This window comes from Orcinus orca, chromosome 5, assembly GCF_937001465.1.
Source record: "Orcinus orca chromosome 5, mOrcOrc1.1, whole genome shotgun sequence".
Lineage (NCBI taxonomy): Eukaryota > Metazoa > Chordata > Mammalia > Artiodactyla > Delphinidae > Orcinus > Orcinus orca.
The window spans coordinates 55,335,876-55,358,759 of NC_064563.1; the positions used below are offsets into that span (position 1 = coordinate 55,335,876).

At 41.2% G+C, this 22,884-nt stretch overlaps 1 long non-coding RNA gene across 1 annotated transcript; it reads left to right on the plus strand.

The window, feature by feature from the left end:
- Nucleotides 1-1,266: 1,266 nt before the first annotated feature.
- LOC125964399 (uncharacterized) lies at nt 1,267-19,773 on the plus strand. The gene is made up of 2 exons (XR_007477386.1): nt 1,267-1,422; nt 19,134-19,773. It is a non-coding gene; the product is annotated as an uncharacterized LOC125964399 (long non-coding RNA).
- Nucleotides 19,774-22,884: the final 3,111 nt, after the last annotated feature.

Sequence of the window (22,884 nt, forward strand, 5' to 3'; positions counted from 1 at the left end):
TTGGATCATCTTTACTATCATTATTCTGAATTCTTTTTCAGGTAGACTGCCTATTTCCTCTTCATTTGTTAGGTCTGGTGGGTTTTATCTTGCTCCTTCATCTGCTGTGTGTATTTCTGTCTTTTCATTTTGCTTATCTTACTGTGTTTGGGGTCTCCTTTTTGCAGGCTGAAGGTTCGTAGTTCCTGTTGTTTTTTGTGTCTGTCCCCAGGGGCTAAGGTTGGTTCAGTGGGTTGTGTAGGCTTCCTGGTGGAGGGTACTAGTGCCTGTGTTCTGGTGGATGAGGCTGGATCTTGTCTTTCTGGTGGGCGGGTCCACGTCTGGTGGTGTGTTTTGGGGTGTCTGTAGACTTATTATGATTTTGGGCAGCCTCTCTGCTAATGGGTGGGGTTGTGTTCCTGTCTTACTAGTTGTTTGGCATAGGATGTCCAGCACTGTAGCTTGCTGGTCGGTGAGTGAAGCTGGGTGCTGGCGTTGAGATGGAGATCTCTGGGAGATTTTCGCCGTTTGATATTATGTTCAGCTGGGAGGTCTCTTGTGGACCAGTGTCCTGAAGTTGGCTCTCCCACCTCAGAGGCACAGCACTAACTCCTGGCTGCAGCACCAAGAGCCTTTCATCCACACCGCTCCTTAATTTGGGATGATTTGTTGTCTATTCATGTATTCCACAGATGCAGGGTACATCAAGTTGATTGTGGAGCTTTAATCCGCTGCTTCTGAGGCTGCTGGGAGAGATTTCCCTTTCTCTTCTTTGTTCTCACAGCTCCCAGGGGCTCAGCTTTGGATTTGGCCCTGCCTGCGCGTGTAGGTTGCCGGAGGGCGTCTGTTCTTCGCTCAGACAGGACGGGGTTAAAGGAGCCGCTGATTCGGGGGCTCTGGCTCACTCAGGCCGGGGGGTAGGGAGGGTCACAGAGTGCGGGGCGGGCCTGCGGCGGCACAGGCCGGCGTGACGTTGCTAGCCTGAGGCGCGCCGTGCGTTCTCCCGGGGGAGTTGTCCCTGGATCCCGGGACCCTGGCAGTGGCGGGCTGCACAGGCTCCCCGGAAGGGGGTGTGGATAGTGACCTGTGTTCGCACACAGGCTTCTTGGTGGCGGCAGCAGCAGCCTTAGCGTCTCATGTCTGTCTCTGGGCTCCGCACTTTTAGCCGCGGTTCGCGCCCGTCTCTGGAGCTCTCTTAAGCAGCGCTCTTAATCCCCTCTCCTCGTGCACCAGGAAACAAAGAGGGAAGAAAAAGTCTCTTGCCTCTTTGGCAGGTCCAGACTTTTCCCCGGACTCCCTCCCGGCTAGCCGCGGTGCACTAACGCCCTGCAGGCTGTGTTCACGCCGCCAACCTCAGTCCTCTCCCGTTGCTCCGAGAGAAGCCGGAGCCTCAGCTCCCAGCCCCGCCCGCCCCGTCGGGCGAGCAGATAAGCCTCTCGGCTGGTGAGTGCCGGTCGGCCCCGATCCTCTGCGCTGGAATCTCTCTGCTTTGCCCTCCGCACCCCTGTTGCTGTGCTCTCCTCCGCGGCTCTGAAGCTTTCCCCCTCCGCCACCCGCAGTCTCCGCCCGCGAAGGGGCTTCCTAGTGTGTGGACACTTTTCCTCCTTCACAGCTCCGTCCCACTGGTGCAGGACCCGTCCCTATCCTTTTGTCTCTGTTTAGTTTTTTCTTTTGCCCTAACCAGGTACGTGGGGGGTTCCTTGCCTTTTGGGAGGTCTGAGGTCTTCTGCCAGCGTTCAGTAGGTGCTCCATAGGAGTTGTTCCACGCGTAGATGTATTTCTGGTGTATCTGTGGGGAGGAAGGTGATCTCCGAGTCTTACTCTTCCGCCATCTTCCCGGAAGTCCATCACTCCAATCACGATATAAACCAATGTGATAGCCCCAGAAAATTATCCTTATCCTTTTCCAGTCACTCTTTACCCCACCCCCATAGCAGCTATTTCTGAATTCTATCACCACACATTAATTTCCAGCTTAGAATTTTATATAAATTGAATCATACAATATGTATTCTTGTGTCTGGCTTGTTTTAGACAGCAAAATGAACAGAATGTGTGTGTGTGTGTGTGCACGTGTGCTTGTGTGTATGGTGTGATTAGCATTAAAATAAACGCACAGATCCAGATGTTCAGTTAGGTAAGTTTTGAAAGACTTGTATACATCTGTGTAACCACTACTCCAAACAATGGAATATTTTCATTGCTCCAGAAAGTCCCTTTATACACTTTTCCAGTTAAACCCCACCCACCCAAGGCAGCTGCTTTCTGGGTTTATTTCTTTCGTTTTTTTGTTTTTAAGTTGAAATATCTTTAATACGGAAAACATATTTTCTTTGAGGGGGAGTGTACTTCTAGGGATGAGCATAGTAGAGGTGAAAACACTTCAAAGAGCTTCAGGAAACAATTCTCCACAGAAGACAGGATCATAACACCACATTTGCAATTTAGGTCCATAATTGGCTTGTAAGAGTGTTCAGTAATTATATGAAGGTAAATTTAATTTTCACATTTCTTACTCCTTAGCTGTTAAAGGAAGAAAGACAAATCAGAGGGAACCACTACACCTATATCACTGTCGTTTCATTAACTAAATGTCTCCTATATCTTCATAGTTACATGGAGCACTATTTCTAAAGTCACTGTATTTTTTTTTATACATTGTGAAATGATCACCATAATAAGTCCAGTTTACATCTGTCATCACTTTATATTTTTTATTTTTTAAGACTTTCTTTTTTTTTTTAACATCTTTATTGGAGTATAATTGCTTTGCAATGGTGTGTTAGTTTCTGCTTTATAACAAAGTGAATCAGTTATACATATACATATGTTCCCATATCTCTTCCCTCTTGCACCTCCCTCCCTCCCACCCTCCCTATCCCACCCCTCTAGGTGGTCACAAACCACTGAGCTGATCTCCCTGTGCTATGCGGATGCTTCCCACTAGCTATCAATTTTACGTTTGGTAGTGTGTATATGTCCATGCCACTCTCTCACTTTGTCACAGCTTACCCTTCCCCCTCTCCTTGTCCTCAAGTCCATGCTCTAGTAGGTCTGTGTCTTTATTCCTGTCTTACCCCTAGGTTCTTCATGACTTTTTTTTTTTCTTAGATTCCATATATATGTGTTAGCATACGGTATTTGTCTTTCTCTTTCTGACTTACTTCACTCTGTATGTTTTTTTCTTAGTATAATGTTTTTAAGATTTATCCTGTTTTGCTTGTGTTAGTAGATCCCTTTTATTGATGAGCACTATTCCATAATTTGCTTATCCTTTCTCCTGTTGATGGCCATTAGGACTGTTTTCAGCTTGGGGTAATAATGAATAAAGCTCCTTTGAATCTTTTCATACAAGCCTTTTTGCACAAAAGCTTTTCCTTGGGTAAGTGCCTAAGAATATAATTTCCAGTCACAGCATATGTGTTTAATTTTTTAAGAAACAGTCAGAAGTTTTCCCAGTGGTTGTAGCATTTCTCACTCTAATAAGCAATGTATGAGAGTTCCAGTTGCCCCATATCTTCACCTACATTTGATATTGCCAATTTTTATGATTATAGCCCCTCAGGTGGATGTGAAGTGGTGTCTCATTATGGTTTTATTTTGTATTTCCCTAGTGACTAATGATGTTGAGCATCTTTTTATGCTGACCTTTGTGTGTGTATGCATATATATATTTGTGTGTGTATTTATTATTTTGGCCACATGTTCTTTCCTCAAGATTCTGAGATTTCTTATAACAAAAAGCATTAATTAACAACAAGAGATAACTCCTGCCGTCAAGAGCGGGATTAGCCTCTTCTGAGGAAGGGAAGTGCATGGAGCATGGAGAATAAGGATAGATAAATGAACAAAATCAGAATTTTGTTAGGAAGAAAAAGAGAAGATATATCATAGAGAGGAGAGGTAATAGAAGACAAGAAGGCCAAACTGGTGGTTCTCAACCCAAACTGCACATCAAAAGCATCTTTTTTTTTTTTTTTAAATCATCCTTTTAAAAATACCAATTAAAATCCAGTATCTTCTGACTCCACTGGGGCAGAGCTTGGGCTGCCAAGGCTCTGGGTGGCCCTGATCCCATGGCTGTGAGTGGTCCTGCCCCTGGGGATCTCTGTGCCTGGGTGGTGTGCCTGAAGCTCCCGTTGCAATGATGGTGCCTCTACCTGTTTGGGGTCGCAGGAGTGACACTACTTCCATAACTCTGCTGAGTATTTCCCTAACAGGGGGCTCTCTGTGTGCCTCCCCTCTTGGGGAGAGAGTTCTTTTGAGCCTCTTTTATAAAAATGCTAATTCCATTCATGAAGACTCTGCGTTCATGACCTAATGGCCTCTCAAAGGCACACCTAATACCATGACATTAGGTACTAGGCTTCAACATATGAATTTGGGAGTCACACAAACATTCAGAGCATAGCACCAGGGAACATGTTTAAAATGAAAATTCCTGGTCTCAATTTTAGTAATCCAGATTCAGTAGGTCTAGTATGAATTCTAGGAATCTACTTTTTTTTTTTAAACAGATTTACCAGATGGCTCTGAGGCAGAATCTTTTTAAATAAGAGGAGCCATTTTTAACCATTCACAAAATTTCCCCTGCACACATATACACCCAAGGACCCCTTGCTACTCTGTTACCCTCCAGGACCTGCAGCCTTCAGGTTGGGGACCACTAGCGGAGTCTTCATTGCTGAAGGGGTATTCATAGGTCCACATGCAGCTCTGGAAGGACCCACAGGAATAGCCACATGGGATAATGGATGGGTACAAAGTAGTAACCACATGGAAAACACTGCTCCAGTTGGACACTGAAGAGGCACATGGAATTGTTCACAGGAGACATTAGTGGAGCACAGAATGACACCCATGTGGGCAATGGACGGGCACACAGGCCCATGTAGGACATGGAAGGACCACACAGGCATGTCCCCATGAGACACTGAAAGGTGTGTGGGTTCTTGTGGGACACTGAGGGAGAAAGGCTTGGCAGCCAAGTGGGTGAGAGAATACCACAGAGACGCTGAGTAACTGGGGCTGAGACACCAAGAAGGAAAGAAATGTTGGGGTGAGCCATCAATGACAATACCCGCTCAGAGGTCCCTGTACATGCCAGAGATCAGGTTCTTGAGTTTGTGAGATCCCAGGAGGGAGAAAACTTGTTTTATGTGTCATTGCATCATTAGGATCTATTACAGTGATCGTATTACACACTCAATACATAGGGTGACCGAATAATTTATCAACAAACAAACTGGGCTGTTTTTGGTGGTAAAAGATGGTACCATTTATAACTATGCTGGGACCAGAAGCATAAACCAGGACCATTTTGGGCAACCTGGGAGCTACAGTTTTCCTAGCAATGAATCTTGGTTAAGTACGTAGGTGGATGAATAAGGCGGCTTCTTTTTAAGTGGAAATAATAAATGAACATCACCAACTGGAATATCAAACAGAAGGAAAGGCCTTCTCAGATAGAAGGGGGCTACTGCCAGTAGAGGGTTAGGGTATGGCTCAGTCCTTCAGGTAGCCCTCATTAGCTGTGCTGGGTGATGTGAGGACTTCCAGCTCCTCTGCAAAAAGCAGAAGTGGAGTTGAACTCAGATAGGAGAGGGCATCAGGGAGCAGCAAACACAGTGACTCTCCCTGAGCACAGCATGCAGAAGCGGCCCCTTCACACTGATTTTAAAGAAACGTGCTCTTGGGGCTTCCCTGGTGGCGCAGTGGTTGAGAGTCCGCCTGCCGATGCAGGGGACGTGGGTTCGTGCCCCGGTCTGGGAAGATCTCACATGCCGCGGAGCGGCTGGGCCCGTGAGCCATGGCCGCTGAGCCTGCGCGTCCGGAGCCTGTGCTCCGCAACGGGAGAGGCCACAACAGTGAGAGGCCCGCGTACCGCAAAAAAAAAAAAAAAAAGAAAGAAACGAGCTCTTGTTAAATAGCAATGTATGTTTAAAGAGATACAATCAGAAACAGTGTGAAAGTGAAACCACCCGGACCTGAGGAAGTAGTTCTGTGCTTGACCTTCCCTACCCACACAGCGTGCAGGCCCCAGGCCTAGACCCTATGTTCTCACTCCTGTCGGAAAGTTGAACCTGGCCGTGCCCCTGCTGCCCTGGCTGCAGCTGTCTTCTTTCCCCATTTCAGAGCAGAAGAGCCACAGACTGGAGAGTAGGAAAAGAGCAAGTAGCCCTGTGAAACTGTTGAGGTGTGTTTGGTCATGCATTTCAGAAGGAGATCTGTGTGCTCTTGGGCAGGCCAGTTAACCTCTCTGATTGAAATTTCTCTCTGTAAAGCTGGGGTTGTAACAGTTGTGTAGTATTCAGGGTAGGCCCGAGGATGCAAATGAGATACGAGTGGCTTCTTCTCCTTCCTCCGGGCTTTTTGCCATTAGCCCTGCTGCCCAGAAGACTGACAGGGTCAGTAAGTTTAATCCTGAGAGGATGATAAACAAGGACCAGGAAGTTTACATGATGGAAGAGGGAGAAGGCAATGCAAGTGCAAACTCCTGGGGGAACAGTTCTTTTTTTTTAACTCTTTATTTTACATTGGAGTATAGGTGATTAGCAGTGTTGTGTTAATTTCAGGTGTACAGCAAAGTGATTCAGTTATACATATACATGTATCTGTTTTTTTTCTAATTCTTTTCCCATTTAGGTTGTTACATAATATTGAGCAGAGTTCCCTGTGCTATACAGTAGGTCCTTGTTGGTTATCCATTTTAAATATAGCAGCCTGTGCATGTCAAACCCGAACTCCTTGACTATCCCTCCCCGCTCCCACCCCCGCCCCGTAACCATAAGTTCGTTCTCTAAGTCTGTGAGTCTGTTTCTGTTTTGTAATTAAGTTCATTGCATCTTTTTTTCTAGATTCCGCATATATGACATTGTACATACTTGTCTTTCTCTGCCTGACTTACTTCACTCAGTATGACAATCTGTAGGTCCATCCATGTTGCTGTAAATGGCATTATTTCATTCTTTTTAATGGTTAATATTCCATTATATATATATTTATGTATATACACACACATATATACAACATCGTCTTTATCCATTCATCTGTCGATGGACATTTAGGTGGCTTCCATGTCTTGGCTATTGTAAACAGAGCTGCATGAACATTGAGGAGCATGTATCCTTTCAGGTCATGTTTTTCTCCTGATATATGCCCAGGAGTGGGATTGCAGGATCATATGGTAGCTCCGCTTTTGGTTTTTTAAGGAACCTCCATACTGCTGGGGGAACAGTTTTCTCTCCTCCTCCCCATACTTGTAGAATATACACTTCCTTGCTTTGTTCTTTGTCCCTTTGTTTTCAAGGAACCTGTGATGCTTTATTGCATTTAAAATTTATTATGGGTTGGACTCCCTCACAAGGTTGTCTCCTGTATAGTCAGAGGCCCATCCTAGTGTCTTTTGTTCCCAGTGCTATGAGTTCTTAGCACGTAGTAAGTAAGCAGTACATGTTTGTATGAAGGGATGAAAAGGAAGAGAGAGAGACAAAGGGACTGGCAGGAGCCCCATGCTGTGGCATTGGTGCTGGAAGGAAGTGGGCCTGTGTGGATGCCTAGAGGGCTTCCTGGAGGAGGTGTGCCTAGTTGGCAGGCCCTGGCCCTGGAGAGCAGGCCTAAAAGGTCAATCAGGCAAAGCAAATGGTTCTGGAGAGGGTGAGGAGTTTCCATAATGTATCCCATGCGACAGTTCAGCCTACACCAGGTCCCAGATACCACAACTGGGCAGTGTCCCAGGCAAAGCTGGTGGAGAATCTAAGGCCAGGAAGTCTGTTTTTAAGCAGGCGATAAGCATATATGTATGGGAAAGGAGGTCTGGGGCTAGCCTGCTTTCTCAATAAGTTAGTCCCTGCCCCTTTTCTGTTCTGTCATGGGAAGGCAAAACCAAGCCTCAAACACCTGCCAGACAGGCTGTGAGACGCTTGAGGGCAGAGACCTTTGGTGCTGATCTCAGCATTAAGCTGGCACTGAGTATAATGCTGGCACTGTTTATAACGTTTTTCACATTCACCAAGGCTCTTGCTATGTTTCAGTGGGTTTTGCAAACTTTCTTCTTTCTCCAGGAAAGAACACTTGGTCTTCTGTGGGGAACTACCCTGTCCCAATTTTTTCTTGTCTTCACAGACATTCACAGATAGAATTTTAACTAAAAAATAATATTTTACCTTAAAAAGTAACCAAATTATAAGTCCTGTTTAACTTTCAAACTCACAAAGCAATGGAAATGAAAATACAGAGTCCACCGTAGAAAGAGTCCCACCCACAATGTATTCTGCCTAGTGGGCTACATCCATTGTTGTCTGAAAGGGGAAATTCCACTGCAAATGCCAGTAAGGAAACAGGCTTCCTCTTTGCATTCAAGAGTCTAGATAAACAATCTTTGCCGGTCTGTAAAACGGCCGCCTTTGGCTGTAGGATATTTTCTCCACAGAGAATAGAATACATTTTGAAGGGCTGTTGTATCCAGACACCTTGTTGACTGGTGCCTCAAAGGCTTTTAGGTCACTTCTACTGAACAGAGGAAAATAGGGCTGTGTAATTGGCCAGGAAATAAAGGCGCACGATCTGTTTGCACCTCCATTATCTAACTAATGGAGGTCACTATGTCTGATTGGGACCAAGGTTAATCATTCTGTCAGATGTACCTGTGGAGACTCAGGCTGAGTTATTTTGCTTGCCCCTTGACTGAAATGGATCATGGTCTCATTTCCTTTGGGTTATGGAAGCCAATTTATTATGTCCTAATAGGTTTCTTTTCTTTTCTTTTTCCTGGACACCACTCTGATGTTTCCTGCCAGGTACCTCTACAGCTCTGCACAGGGATCTGTTTCTCTTCTCGACCTGGATCACTTTGCAAAAAATGAGGCAGAGAACTTCCATGGGGGGATGGGAAGAGGGATATCTGGAATCGGATGACTACACATTGAAAATGTCTTTTGTTTTCCAAAGTGAATTTAATTTAGGATGCCTGAGGAGAATTTATTTGTAAGATAGTAAAAATTCTAAGATTATTTTAAAATCCAGCAACTCTAGGCTTTGTCTCTCAAGGAAGACTTCTGGTGTGTGAAAAGCCAGGTTGATTGCACTTGAATCATATCCAGTGTCTGAATCACTGGTAGTCAGTCTGTGTTTTGTTATTGCAGGGTTTTATAGCTGGTGAAGAAGCTGACATAGAGGTTGATCTCAGAAGTGAATAAACAGCCTATTTGGTGCCTCACTATTGGTCTAGCCAGGTCACTCTCTGGGTTAGTAAACTATTGAGCTTTCAATCCCTGGAAGGTCCTCTGGTGTAGTGATAAAGGCCTTCGGCTTCCGAAAAAGGAGGAGCTGGATTTGATTCAGGGCACTGTAGTTACTTCCTCTGGGACTTCTTTAGGCTGTGGTTTTCTCATCTGTAAAGTGGGAATAGCACTAACATTTACGTCATATGATTTGTGTGGAGGTTAAATAAGACAAAGCATGTAACTGAGTTAACACAATACCTGCACTTACAAGGATTGGCTGCTTTTAGGAGGGCTGACTTAGCTACCAATCACAGCAGGCACAGTGCCTAAGGACCACAAAACTTTTAGGGGCCCAGGAAAATGTTTTAACTTTAATTTCTTTTAGAATCAGAAGGAAAAATATGAATGTAATAATAATGAATCCAACCTGGCTTATCATTGTCTTTTTACCAATATAGTCATAAACCATAATATTTTTTTTAATAAAATAAGGAGTCTGGGAAAGCAAAAGTACCTGGGGCCCAGGAAAGTCATAATGCAAATCAGGCGGTTAGCAGTCATATTTGTGATAGTAGCAGGAGACTCCACAGTAAAGTAGAGGTAAAACAAAATGGCAAGGCTGTGACTGAGTCCTTTCCAGACCGAGGTGTATTGGGTTGGCCAAAAAGCTTCCTTCTGTTTTCAAGTAAAAATAAAAGACACATTTTTCATTTTCACCAAGAACTTTATTGAACAATGTATTCACTGTTTTGTTCCACTACCTTCTGCCATTTTTCAGGCAACTTCATAATTCCATCTTCCCAAAACTTTTTATCTTTTTGAGCAAAGAACTTTTCCAGGTGTCTTCTACAGTCTTCCAGGGAATTGAAATTTTTTCCATTAAGAGAATTTTGTAAAGACGAAATAAACAGAAATCTGAAGGTGCAATGTCTGGTGAATACAGTGGATGAATCAGAACTTCCCAGCCAAGCTGTAACAGTTTTTGCCTGGTCATCAAAGAAACATGCAGTCTTGCGTTATCCTGATGGAAGATTCTGCATTTTCTGTTGACTAATTCTAGACGTTTTTCATCGAGTGCTCCTTTCAGTTGGTCTAATTGGGAGCAGTACTTGTTGGAATTCATTGTTTGGTTTTCTGGAAGGAGCTCGTAATAGAGGACTCCCTTCCAATCCCACTGTATTCACAACATCACCTTCTTTGGATGAAGACCAGCGTTTGGTGTGGTTGTTGGTGGTTCATTTTGCTTGCCCCGCAATCTCTTCTGTGCCACATTATTGTACAGTATCGACTTCTCACCACCCGTCACAATTTGTTTTAAAAACGAAACATTTTCATTACGTTTAAGTGGAGAATCGCATGTCGAAATATGGTCAAGAAGGTTTTTTGTGCTTAACTTATGTGGAACCCAAACATCAAAGCGATGCACATAACCAAGCTGGTGCAAATGATTTTCAACGCTTGATTTGAATATTTTGAGTATGTCAGCTATCTCCCACGTGCTATAACGTTGATAGTTCTCAGTTAATGTCTCAATTTGATCGCTATCAACTTCAACTGGTCTACCCGACCGTGGAGCATCGATTTCCAGTGAGAAATCTCCAGCATGAAACTTCGCAAACCACTTTTGACGCATCTGGTCAGTCACAGCACCTTCTCCATACACTGCACAAATCTTTTTTTGTGTGTTTCAATTGCGTTTTTATCTTTCCTGAAATAATAAAGCATTATATGCCAAAATGTTGCTTTTTTCCTTCCATCTTCAATATTAAAATGGCTACACGAAAATTCACCAATTTTGATAAGTTTTAAAAAATTGCATTCTGATATGACAGCTGTCACAATACAATCTAACAAAATTGGTTCAAATGAAGTTAAAGATAGCTAAGCGCTACTAGAGCCAGCTTATGGAAAAAAACCGAATGAACTTTGCGGCCAAACCAATAGTTAATCGCTCAATGAAAGAAACGAGTAAATTTCTGTAATAGCTGAGTGTGATTTTTATTACTTTTCGGTCATCTTTTTTTTTTTTTTTTTTTTTTCGGTCATCTTTTTTTAATAATAGATGAATGGGTTCCTTTAAAAAGAAGTATGTTGATTTCCAATACCGCTGGAATATGATGAACATATCACCCATGCACATAATACAGTGATTGTAAAATCAAAAAGTTTCTAGGTATAGTAGTAAAATAGCTCTAAAGACAGGAAAAATCCATTTCTTTTGGCAATATCAAGACTATGCCATTACTGAAGAATGCACTGTCTGGAAAGACAGTACGTGGCCGAACCACACTGACTCTGTTACCGACCCTCTTGGATCACGTGGACCCCAGCTGAGTCCTTCCCTTGCCTGGAGTAGCTCATGCCAGTTAAATGAGACCAGCTTCAACAAAGCGGAGTGGAAAATTTATTCATCAATCAAGGATGGAGAAGGGAGAGCTTGTGCTCTAAAGACATCTTAGACATCTTCTCCCCGAAGGGAGGGAAGTGGGGGACTTCTGAGGGTTGAGAGGCACATGCTTCATCAGAAACTGAGGAAAAGGGCAGAGGTTTCCATGAACAGCTGGGGAGCATCTCAGTCCCTCAGGCTCCCTTGCACCCAGCACTCATTGTGCCTAGAAAAGTACAAGTCCCCACTTTGGTCAGAGATCTTAGCATGATAATGAAGCAAGGGCCCCTTGAGGAGACTTGTAGGTTTCCTCTGCATAGGAACTGCTCTTTCAGTTAGGTTGGAACCATTCAGGGCAGTTGACTCTTGAGTTTCCTTTGAGGTGTAACTGATAAACATCTTTGACAAACATCAGGTGTTTTGGAAAAAGACTAGAAATAGGTTAAAACAGAGACCTTTCACCTCCCTGGGATATGTACGGGTGACAACCCCATTTTGTTAGCTCCACGTTAGGCCCAAAGTCCTACCCCCTCCCTCTTTGCTTTAGCCTAGTCACAAGGAATGCGCCCACAGGGAAGTTGCCTATCAACTTTTACCCTTGCTTTCATCTGATATGAAAACTGGAAATATACCTAAAGCTGATGCAGATGATTAATGGTTATGAGACCCCCCCAGGGTGGGAGGAAAAACCCCCATTTCATGTTGGTGCTTCTGACTCCCGCTGGTAGTTAGATTCTATCTTTAGTTTTGGCCCCTTTGAATCCCCCCGTATCCCCTTCAGAGGCATGGAACGTCTCTAGATCATCTTCCACCTGATCCTGCCTGTATGTAAGTTACCCACAATAAACTTCATAATTGCACTTTATGTAGTTGCCCGCTTCATATTTCAGTCTCAAAGTCCCTTCTCAGTTCAGAGGAGATTATTCAATATTCTCGCCTTTATATAGACAGAAATGGTCAATTTACCCTACATGTTTAGTGGAAGAAAATCATGTTCTATACAAACTGTATCAAGGAGTAAAACATACCACAGTATTACTATATTTTATTTCACTTATGAATGCATAAATGCTAATTTATTTTAAAAACAACATAAAAGGTCTATATTTTATCCACATTATTTTTAGAACTGATCAGTCCACTTTAATAAATTTCTATTTTAATTAAAATTGAATGTCATATATAGAAAGAAAAATACTGTATGATTTCACATATATGTGGAATCTTAAAAAAAAAGCTCATAGAGAATTGAGATCAGATTTGTGGTTACGAGAGGAGGAGGGTGTGGGGAAGGGGAATTGGGAGAAGGTAGTTGAGAAGTATAAACTTCCAGTTATAGGATAAATAAGTACTAGGGAAGAAATGTGCAACATGATGACTACAGCTAACACTGCTGTATGATAAATTGGAAAATTGTCAAGAGAGTAAATCCTAAGAGTTCTCATCACAAGGAGAAAACTTTTTTCCTTTTTTCTTTTTCCCTTTCTTTTCTTTTCTTTGTATCTATATGACAAGATGTATGTTACCAGAACCTATTATGGTAGTCATTTTACAGTATATGTAAATCAAACCATCATGCTGTATGCCTTAAATTTATACAGTGAAGTATGTCAATTATTTCTCAATAAAGCTGGAAAAAATTGGATGTCATAAAACTACATTTTTTGAAACAAAAACAATTCCTGATAAACAAGAAATGGGACACACATTTGTTTTTGTTGGAAAGTGTATTTATAACTGAGCTAATCAGCTTGTTTCTCCATTCTTCAAAGACAAGGGTTATTGGTGGCGTTACACAGGTCCTTTCCAAACTTACTGAATGTAATCTTATATGTTGACCAAATAAGAAACGAAGGAGGATAAAGAAAAGGAATGAACCAAGACCATGTCAGCTTTGCCCTCAGCAATGAGAGAGAGACGGCAACATTGTGGAAGGGTGTTAGGAAAAAACAGCAACTTGGTATTAATAATTTTTCTCATTTGCATTTCTCCCCAAAATACCTTTAGTTTATGATTCCATTTAATATAGTATTTTAACTTCAAAATCGTTTCTATTAAAAAAGTGTTTGTCAATTTGGATTTGATCGGTAGTTTTAAACAACTGGATGGATTCCCTGTCTCGGTTGTTTTCCCAGAAATGTTGTCTTTTCTCCCATTGTGCAGATAGTTTGTAGAAAGATGTAGGAGACTATTTCTCATATAAGTAAGTCTTCTGGGTATTAAGCATTTTTCTATAAATTACCTTGTCTAGTAACTTGGACACTCCCTGTGTACTCTCATTGCTCCCAGAGAAAAGAACTATCTTGACTTTTGTGATCCTTAGTTTCTTGCTTTAAAAAATATATAGTTTTACTGCCTGAATTCTATGTACATGGGATCATATAGTAAATGTTCTTTTGTGACTTGCTTCTTTCACTCAATTACTGTCTCTGATGGGAAATAGCACATACTTTAGTTGAGGAGACATGGCAATGACCAAGTACTATCTTTGACTATATCTGGATTTGGTCAGCAAATTGTCAGGACATCAGGTTTTTGTGTTTGTCCTTTATAAAAAATGAAGGCCCTTTTTTAGGTTCTAATATTTGATGAATTACCATACAACACCTCTCTCTATACCCTGCACGTAAGAAGGCTGTCAAAACACAGATAACCTCCTGAAACTTATAAATATAATATGATATATCAACTATGCCTCAATTTTTAAAAAAGCATGCCAACCTACACATAATAGGGATTCCACAAGGAGAAGAGAAAAGGGGATCAAAAAAGTATTTGAAGAAATTATGGCTGAAAACTTCCCAAACCTAAAGAAGGAAACAGATACCCAGGTACAGGAAGCACAGAGGGTCCCAAACAAGATGAACCCAAACAGACCTACACCAAGATATATTATAATTAAGATGTCGAAAGTTAAAGATATAAAGAGGATGCTAAAGGCAGCAAGAGGAAAACAGTTAATTACAAGGGAACTCCCATAAGGCTATCAGCTGATTTCTCTATAGAAACATTGAAGGCCAGAAGGGAGTGGCAATATATAGTCAAAGTACTGAAAGGGAAAAACATGCAACCTAGGACACTTTACCCAGCAAGATTATCATTTAGAATAGAAAAGAGAGAAAGAATTTCTCAGACAAGCAAAAACTAAAAGAATACAGCAATATTAAACCTAAACTAAAAGAAATATTGAAAGATCCTCTCTAAATGGAAAAGAAGCAAGAATCTATAGGAAAGGGCAAATCACAATAGGAAAGGCAAATATACAAAAGGATTGAAGATCACTTAAATAAGCCAGTACACAGATTAAAAAACAATTAAATTTTTTTTCTGAAAGCAATTATAACTACAATGAACAGCAAAATGATAAACATGCAGATATAAAATAGGACATCAAAATCACAAAATGTGGTGGAAGAGAGTGAGAAAATGTAGATCTCTGAGAATGTGCTTGAACTTATACGACTATCAGTCTAAAGCAAGTAGATATAGTTATGGGTCCACATACTTGAAAACCAGGGTAACCACAAATCAAAAACATACAATAGATTCACAAAAATCAAAAAGAAAGGAACTCAAGCATAATACAAAAGAAAACCATCAAACTACAAAAGGAAAAATACAAAGAAGAAAGGAACAAAGAACTACAAAATCAACTGGAAAACAAGGTTTCAAATGGTAATAATAAGTACATACTTATCAATAATTACTTGAAATGTCAATGGACTAAACACTCTGATCAAAAGACAGAGTGGCAGATTGGATACTAAAACAAGAACCTATACTATGCTGCCTACAAGAGACCCTCTTTAGGGTGAAAGACACACATAGATTGAAAGTGAGAGGATGGAAAAAGATGTTTCATGCAAATGGAAATGACAAGAAAGAAGGGGTAGCAATACTTGTATCAGACAAAATAGACTTTAAAACAAAGGCCATAAAGAAAGATAAAGAAGGATAGCATATAATGATAAAGGGGTCAATATAAGAAGAGGATATTATACTCGCTAACATATATGCACCAAGTATAGGAGTACCTAACTGCATAAAACAAATACTAACAGACATAAAGGGAGAAATTGACATGAATACAATAATAGTAGGAGGAGACTTTAATATCCTGATGACATCAATGGAAAGAGCTTCCAGACAGAAAATCAATAAGGCAACAGAGACCCTAAATGAAAAATAAAACAGTTGGAGTTAATTGATATCTACAGGACACTACATCCAAAAAACTCAGAATACACATTCTTTTCAAGCACACATAGAACATTCTCTAGGATAGACCACATACTAGGACACAAAACAAGCCTCAACAAATTTGAGAGTATTGAAATTATATCAAGCATCTTTTCTGACCACAACAGTGTGAAACAAGAAATCCACCACAGAAGGAAAAATGAACAACAACAAAAAAGATTACATGGAGACTAAGCAACATGCTACTAAAAAACCAATGGGTCATTGAGGAAATCAGAAGACACCTCAAGACAAATGACAATGAAAACACAACCATACAAAATCTATGGGATGCAGTAAAAGGAGTCCTAAGAGGGGTGTTCATAGCCACACAAGCCTTCCTCAAAAAATAAGAAAAATCTTAAATGAACAGCAAAGGAAACCATAAACAAAATGAAAAGAAAATCTACAGAATGAGAGAAAATATTTGCAAATGATGCAGACAACAAGGGCTTAATTTCCAAAATATACAGACAGCTCATACAACTTAACATCAAAAAAACCAAACAACCCAATTAAAAAATGGGCAGAAGAGCTAAATAGATATTTCTCCAAAGAAGACATACAGATGGCCAACAGGCATATTAAAAGATGCTCAACATTGCTAGTTATTAGATAAATGCAAATCAAAACTACAATGAGGTGCCACCTCACACCAGTCAGAATGACCATCATTAAACAGTCTACAAATAATGAATCCTGGAGAGGGTGTGGAGAAAAGGGAACCCTCCTACACTGTTGGTGGGAAAGTAAATTGGTGCAGCCACTATAGAGAACAATATGGAGGTTCCTTAAAAAGCTAAAAAGAGTTACCATATGATACAGCAATCTCACCCCTGGGCATATAACCAGAAAAGATGAGCACTCTAATTTGAAAAGATACATGCACGCCAATGTTCACTGCACCACTATTCACAATAGCCAAGACATGGAAGCAGCCTAAGTGTCCATCAACAGAAGAATGGTTAAAGAAGATGTGGTACATATACACAATGGAATATTACTCAGCCATTAAAAAAGAATGAAATAATGCCATTTCTAGCAACATAGATGGACCTAGAGATTATCATACGAAGTGAAATAAGTCAGACAGAGAAATACAACTATTGTGTGATATGTGGAACCTAAAAAATTTTACAAGTGAATATACAAAACAGAAACAGACTCACAAATGTAGAAAACAAACTTGTAGTTACCAAAGGGGAAAGAGGTGGGGAGGGATAAATTAGGAGTATGGGATTAACAGATGCACACCACTATATACTAAATAGATATACAACAAGGATTTACTGTATAGTACAGGGAACTATATTCAATATCTTATAATAATGTATAATGGAAAAGAATCAGAAAAAATATATATGTATTGATATAAATGAATCACTTTGCTGTACACCTGAAACACAATATTGTAAATGAACTATACTGCAACCAAAAAAAGGAAGAGGCACAAGAAAGATGCTCTTTCTCTGTACTATGTGGGGACACAGCAAGAGGATGTCTGTCTGCAAACCAGGAAGAACACCCTCACCAGACACCAAGTCAGCCAGGACCTTGATCTTGGACTTCCCAGCCTCCAAAACTGTGAGAAATAAATGTTCATTGTTTAAGATTAAAAAAACAAAAGAAAAAAAACCCACCACCACCACCACCAACAACAACAAAACCCCCCAGATAATCTGCAAAGTGACTCGTTCAGGGAAAAAAAACAAAACAAAACAAAACAAAACAAAACAAAACTTGGAAGAGATACCCTCTTCTTTAAAGAAACAGTTAGGAAGTGGAAAAACAACGCATAACATTTGTACCAATTAAAAAAAAAAATCTTTGTGTTCTCTTCTCTCCCTTGAAATCAGAGTCTATATTAAGTTGTTTATCTTGTTTAATGAGGGACTCTGGACTCTTGCCAAAGTGATCCGTTTGCTACTTTGTATGCCATCCAAATGTTAGCTATGATGACAAAGAAATTTCATGAAAACAGTAACGCACAAATGATCTTTGACATATTTTGAACCTAAGTAAAAAAGGCTGAAAGGGAACCTATTTCCCCAGTGAATGCTGCAGGGTGAATTTGCCTTGCCCTAAAAAGGCGAGGTAATTTTCCTTAGATTATCCAACTAGATAGAGGTAAAACCATGATTAGAATTCTGATTTCCAGACTCCAGATTGGCTCTTCCTCCACATAGAAAAGTATAACTCTGATCCGTATTGCATTTTGGGGAAGGCTTTGTGAGAGAGGAGATGCACTCTCTCCTAAATGATTTTAAAATGATTATTCCAAATGCAGATAGCATTTTCCTTGGAGTGCAGAGAGGGAAATCATGCCTTGCAGTACACCACAGAAGTAAATATTCATAGTCTGAGTTCAAGGTTAATAAATATTTTTCAGGAGATAGAATTTTTGGCAGTATGTCAAAAAATACATTTGATCTAAATTAATACCTGTTATGGACTGAATTGTGTTCCCACCAAAATCGTATTTTGAAACCTAATCTCCAGTACCTTAGAAAGTGACTATTTTTGGAGATGGGAACTTTAAGGAGGTAATTAAAGTTAAATGAAGCTTATAAGAATGGAGCCCTAATCCAATATGCCTGGTGTCCTTAAAAGAAAAGGAAGAAACCCCAGGGATGGGCACACACAGAGAAAAGGCCACAATGGGAAGGCAGCCATCTGCAAGCCAAGGAGAGAGGCCTCAGGAGAAACCAAGCCTGCTAATATCTTAGATGTCTAGCCTCCAGAACGATGAGAATACAAATTTACATATAAATATAAAATTCTGTTGTTTAAGCCACCCAGTCTGGGATGTTTTGTTATGGCAGCCCTAAGAACTGAATACAATATATATTGAATCTCCTTTTTTGAAAATTACTCATAATTCTTCTAAATGTTTTGTTGTCTTAATTCTGTAAAAATATTCTGTCTGAGGTTTCCCTTCTCTACTAAACAAAGCACAAGCACCTTGACCTGTTTTTGTCTCTGGCTAGCTGCTTTTCCTGAGGTTGAATCTTGGGCCAAACCCTTCCATCTGAGAGTGGAACGTCCTCATTCCCTCTGGAATTCCTCTCAGGAGTTCAAGTGATGCTGTAAAAGTAGGGTCACCCAGACCTGAGATGCAGGAGGACTGCAGTTTTTCAAGTCAACACGTAACATGTTATTAAGTAAACAAATGTCAAGAGTATTTTTGCCAGAATATCATGTTGTCAAGGAGGAAAACTGATGTTGATTTGGAAAATATTAGCAAGGCAGATGTTAATTTTCTTAGAATTAAAATAATGACTCTCTCTCTCTTTTTTTTCATGCAGAGATCTCTGGATTGTCAACAGGGATATTTGCCCGAAGTCATCTTGCTTAACTGTTTACCCAGTTCAAATTCCTTATATAATACTCTCCACTTGGTGATGAGTAAGCATGGTTCAATTTCACCAAATCAGCATTTTGTAAAATGCAACTCATGGATTTTCTCTGGGTCGTATATAAAAAGAAAAAGGTTTCTGTGGTCAAGAATAGTAAACAGTCCTCTCTCTTGCCCCTGCAACCCAAGGCACTTATTTTTATTTATGTACTTGTTAGGACTGATTGAAGATTACTTTGTGCCTGGCACTTTTATGCATTCTGTCATTTAATTCTTGCAATGCAGTTATGAGCCATGTGCTAATCAATTTTATGTGTAAGAAACTTGGAATCAGAAAAGTTAAGTGATGATCCTAACTAATGATTAGTGGCTGAATTAGGATTTGAACACAAATCTGCCATTTAATACAAAATCTTTTACCAATTTTTTTCTTTCTTCAGTGGCAAATTATCCTGAGAAACTTGTTTTCCGTGAAGCACACCCTGGAAAAATTTTTAAATGGAGAAAAAATGATGCAAATATACCAGTTTTAATTGGTGACAAGCATCTTTTTATAGAAGTACAATTAAAGTGCCACCTGAGACATCCAATTCTTTGTAATAAGAAAGTCTTTTTAAAGTAATGTTTAATGGTGACTGTTTGGAAGCTCCAGAAGCAGAGCTTGAGATGGGGATTCTTGGGCAAGGAATTTATTGAGGGTGTGTTCTCGGGGTTGGGGCAGGGAGGTTGCCCTGACCATGCAGGATAGAACAGGAGAGGAAAGCTAGGCAAGGATGAGGCCTCAGCAGGGGCCTAGCTCTGAGCTGTTCCCAAGAGGAGCTCTGGAACATGAATTTCACCACATCGTTTATTTCACACTGAGACAAGGGGACTGCCTTTTTGTACTGTGTGTTGGTCAGCCACTGGTTTCACACTGCTCCTATGGAGAGGAGGGGTGGGAGGGCATAGCTTCTTGAGGCAGCTCCTATTGGCTAAAGAAAATGCTCTGAAGATTGAGCAGCCAATAAGGCAGCTGGGTGATGACTGGCGCACCAGCTCCACAGAGGGGCTCTGAATGAGACATCAATAGCACCCACTCTGTCCTCCCCACTTACTGGTCAAATCCACTTGATCCTTATATTAAGTTCACTCTGTCTAGGCATAGATTCTTCAGGATCCTCACTGATCACAATTCCTGGGGAAATTTACAAAAAGATTTGGTAGGATGGACTATAGTACCCACTGTTGTGGTTGGTCCCGGGGCAGTAACTGATGCTCAATTACCTTCCTCCCCCACTGATTTTAGATTACCATCCGTGTCTATTAGTACTTAGGCTGGTCTGGTTAAGTGTCCCAGACCATCATCTCTGGGGTGATCTGAGCCACTGGTGACTATGGCCAAAACAAGATGTGGTTGCTGACCTTGGCGACATACAGCTGAAACTGGGCGTGGAGTGCTAATATATGCCCCAGTGGAACACCTGAGAGCCAAATAAATTCCCATTATGTAGTATAAACTCTGCCTCCTCAGGAGTGTCAGTCAATTACTCCTGCCAGTGTGCTAACTCTTTTTGTGCCAGCTGCTCCGTTGGTGAAAGAAGCCTAAAACGACCAGGGCCCAGCTGTAGCTTTAAATTTAGTGGTACTCTTATTATGTGAATGGTATAATTGACCTCCTTTTGGGAACCAGGACATTCAGACCCACAGAGACTAAAGTTGCAGGAATAGGAAGTATAAATTTCCCAAGTGAGTCTGGAAGTGATGCTAAGTGGGACCTTTCCTACTTCTACCTCTTGTTTCCCAGACTAGTGTATTCTACTTGTTGAGTTCAGCATCACATACTGGCCATTGATTTAGGGTATATATTGCACCTTGAAGTTTAGTGCCTCATCATTGTGGGGGGTGTCACCTCCAAGTTGGTGGCTCAAGAAGCCATCCTACCACCCTGTTAGTGGTCAGCATCTTCTAGATGGAGCACTATGTGGTAGGGTCACCCAATTCACCCCCTCTGCTATAACAGAGATCTTTGGTCTGAGGTGATGTCATATGGGATCCCATGTTGGTAGATTAGTCCTTGAGTGGTGGTACTGATTGAAATATCATAAGCAAAAGTTATGTGATCAACCTGCCACCAAGTGACTGGTGGTCCCCTTCAAGGAATGGTGTCAAGTCAGGGGCTCAGCATTCATCTCTGTGTTAACAGGATGGATATTCAGCAGTGGTCTGTTTGATGAAAGGGAGTCCATGCATTTGGGCACATGCATAACTCCCTCTCTGCCATCATGGCTACTCCCTTCATGAGCCCATTGCGCAGCTGGGATGGCTGAGACAGTTGCTGGCTGACATTCACTGGCTCAGTCATCTCGTCCACTTGTTTGTTTAGTGCTTCCTCTGTGGTGGATGTTCTCTGGTGGACATTAACCCATGGCACAAAAGTCCTCATCCTCCCACAGATCCATCCACATGCTTCTTCTCTGGACTTTATTCTTGACTTTACATTCTTACTTCTTCCAGGTTCCTAACAACTAGCTAAGCCATTTGATATTCCCAGTCAGTTTGTGTATATTCTTAATCCACATCATTTTTCTCTTCACACAACGTTTGTGACCAGGAGCAAGGGTTCTGGATCCCTGCCCATCAGGAGGATGTTCCCCCTCCACTCTCTTTCTAATACTCTGATGATCCAACCACCACATCCTTGTGTATCTTTTTCATACCATCTTAAGTCAGACAATATTATTTTACAATAGCAAATGCTATGGTCTGTGTTCATCATCATCACGGTTCACAATGGATGGTTGATATTTTGTCTGCCCACTATCCAAACACCCTTCTTATTTGAGGGGGCTGTCAACAATAGTGAGAGCTCAGGCTTCAACTCCGGCTACAGAAGCCTAGCCCTGGCAGCTAGAGCAGCTGAGCAGATGCCTCTACCAGTTCTTGACTCTCAAGGTAGGCTCAGACAGCTATCAGTCACTGTGGCTATAGCCACGGAGTCTAGATTCCAGAGGCCAGGGGTGGAAGAGTCCTGCAGTGCAGCAATGCTGAGATCAGAGTTGGCCAGCAGTGTGTATCCACAGCGACACCCATAGAGATGATGTCTGGATCTTTGGTCTTCTCGCCAATGCTCTCAGCAACCCAGACTCTTTCAATGATTCCCTTTTCTTATTAAGTTATCCAGAATCAGTTTCTGGTTTTGCAAGAATCAGGACTAACATCCACCCCTTTGTTAGCATCAATGAAGCAACTGGTAAGGTAGATAGTGCTAAGTAACAGACACAGAAAGATATAAACCATGACATTTAGAAAGAGAAATACCAAGCCAAGATAGTGTAAGTAGACGAATCCATGTGACAGGCATTCACATAACTTGGCCAGGTAGGGAAGGGCCTCATTAAAGGGAAGAGACTTGACTATGTTCAGGATAGCTGATATCTTGTTACTGAAGTTAAGAAAAAACACTGGCACTATATTTGCCCCCATTATCTTTTGTTTGTAAACTCCAGGGACCAAAGTCCATCTATTGGTTCTCATTTCATTTAAATTCATGTGCCTTTCCTCCTCATACCGTGAAATAGTTTGAAAAGGAGAAATAATCATATCTGTATTGCCACATTTAGCAGTTCAACCAAAATTTTCATGTTTTCTTCTTTTCCAGAATATAATTTTCTTTAAAAAGATATTTTCTTCCAAACCACTCTGAAATCAATATTTCCTTCCTC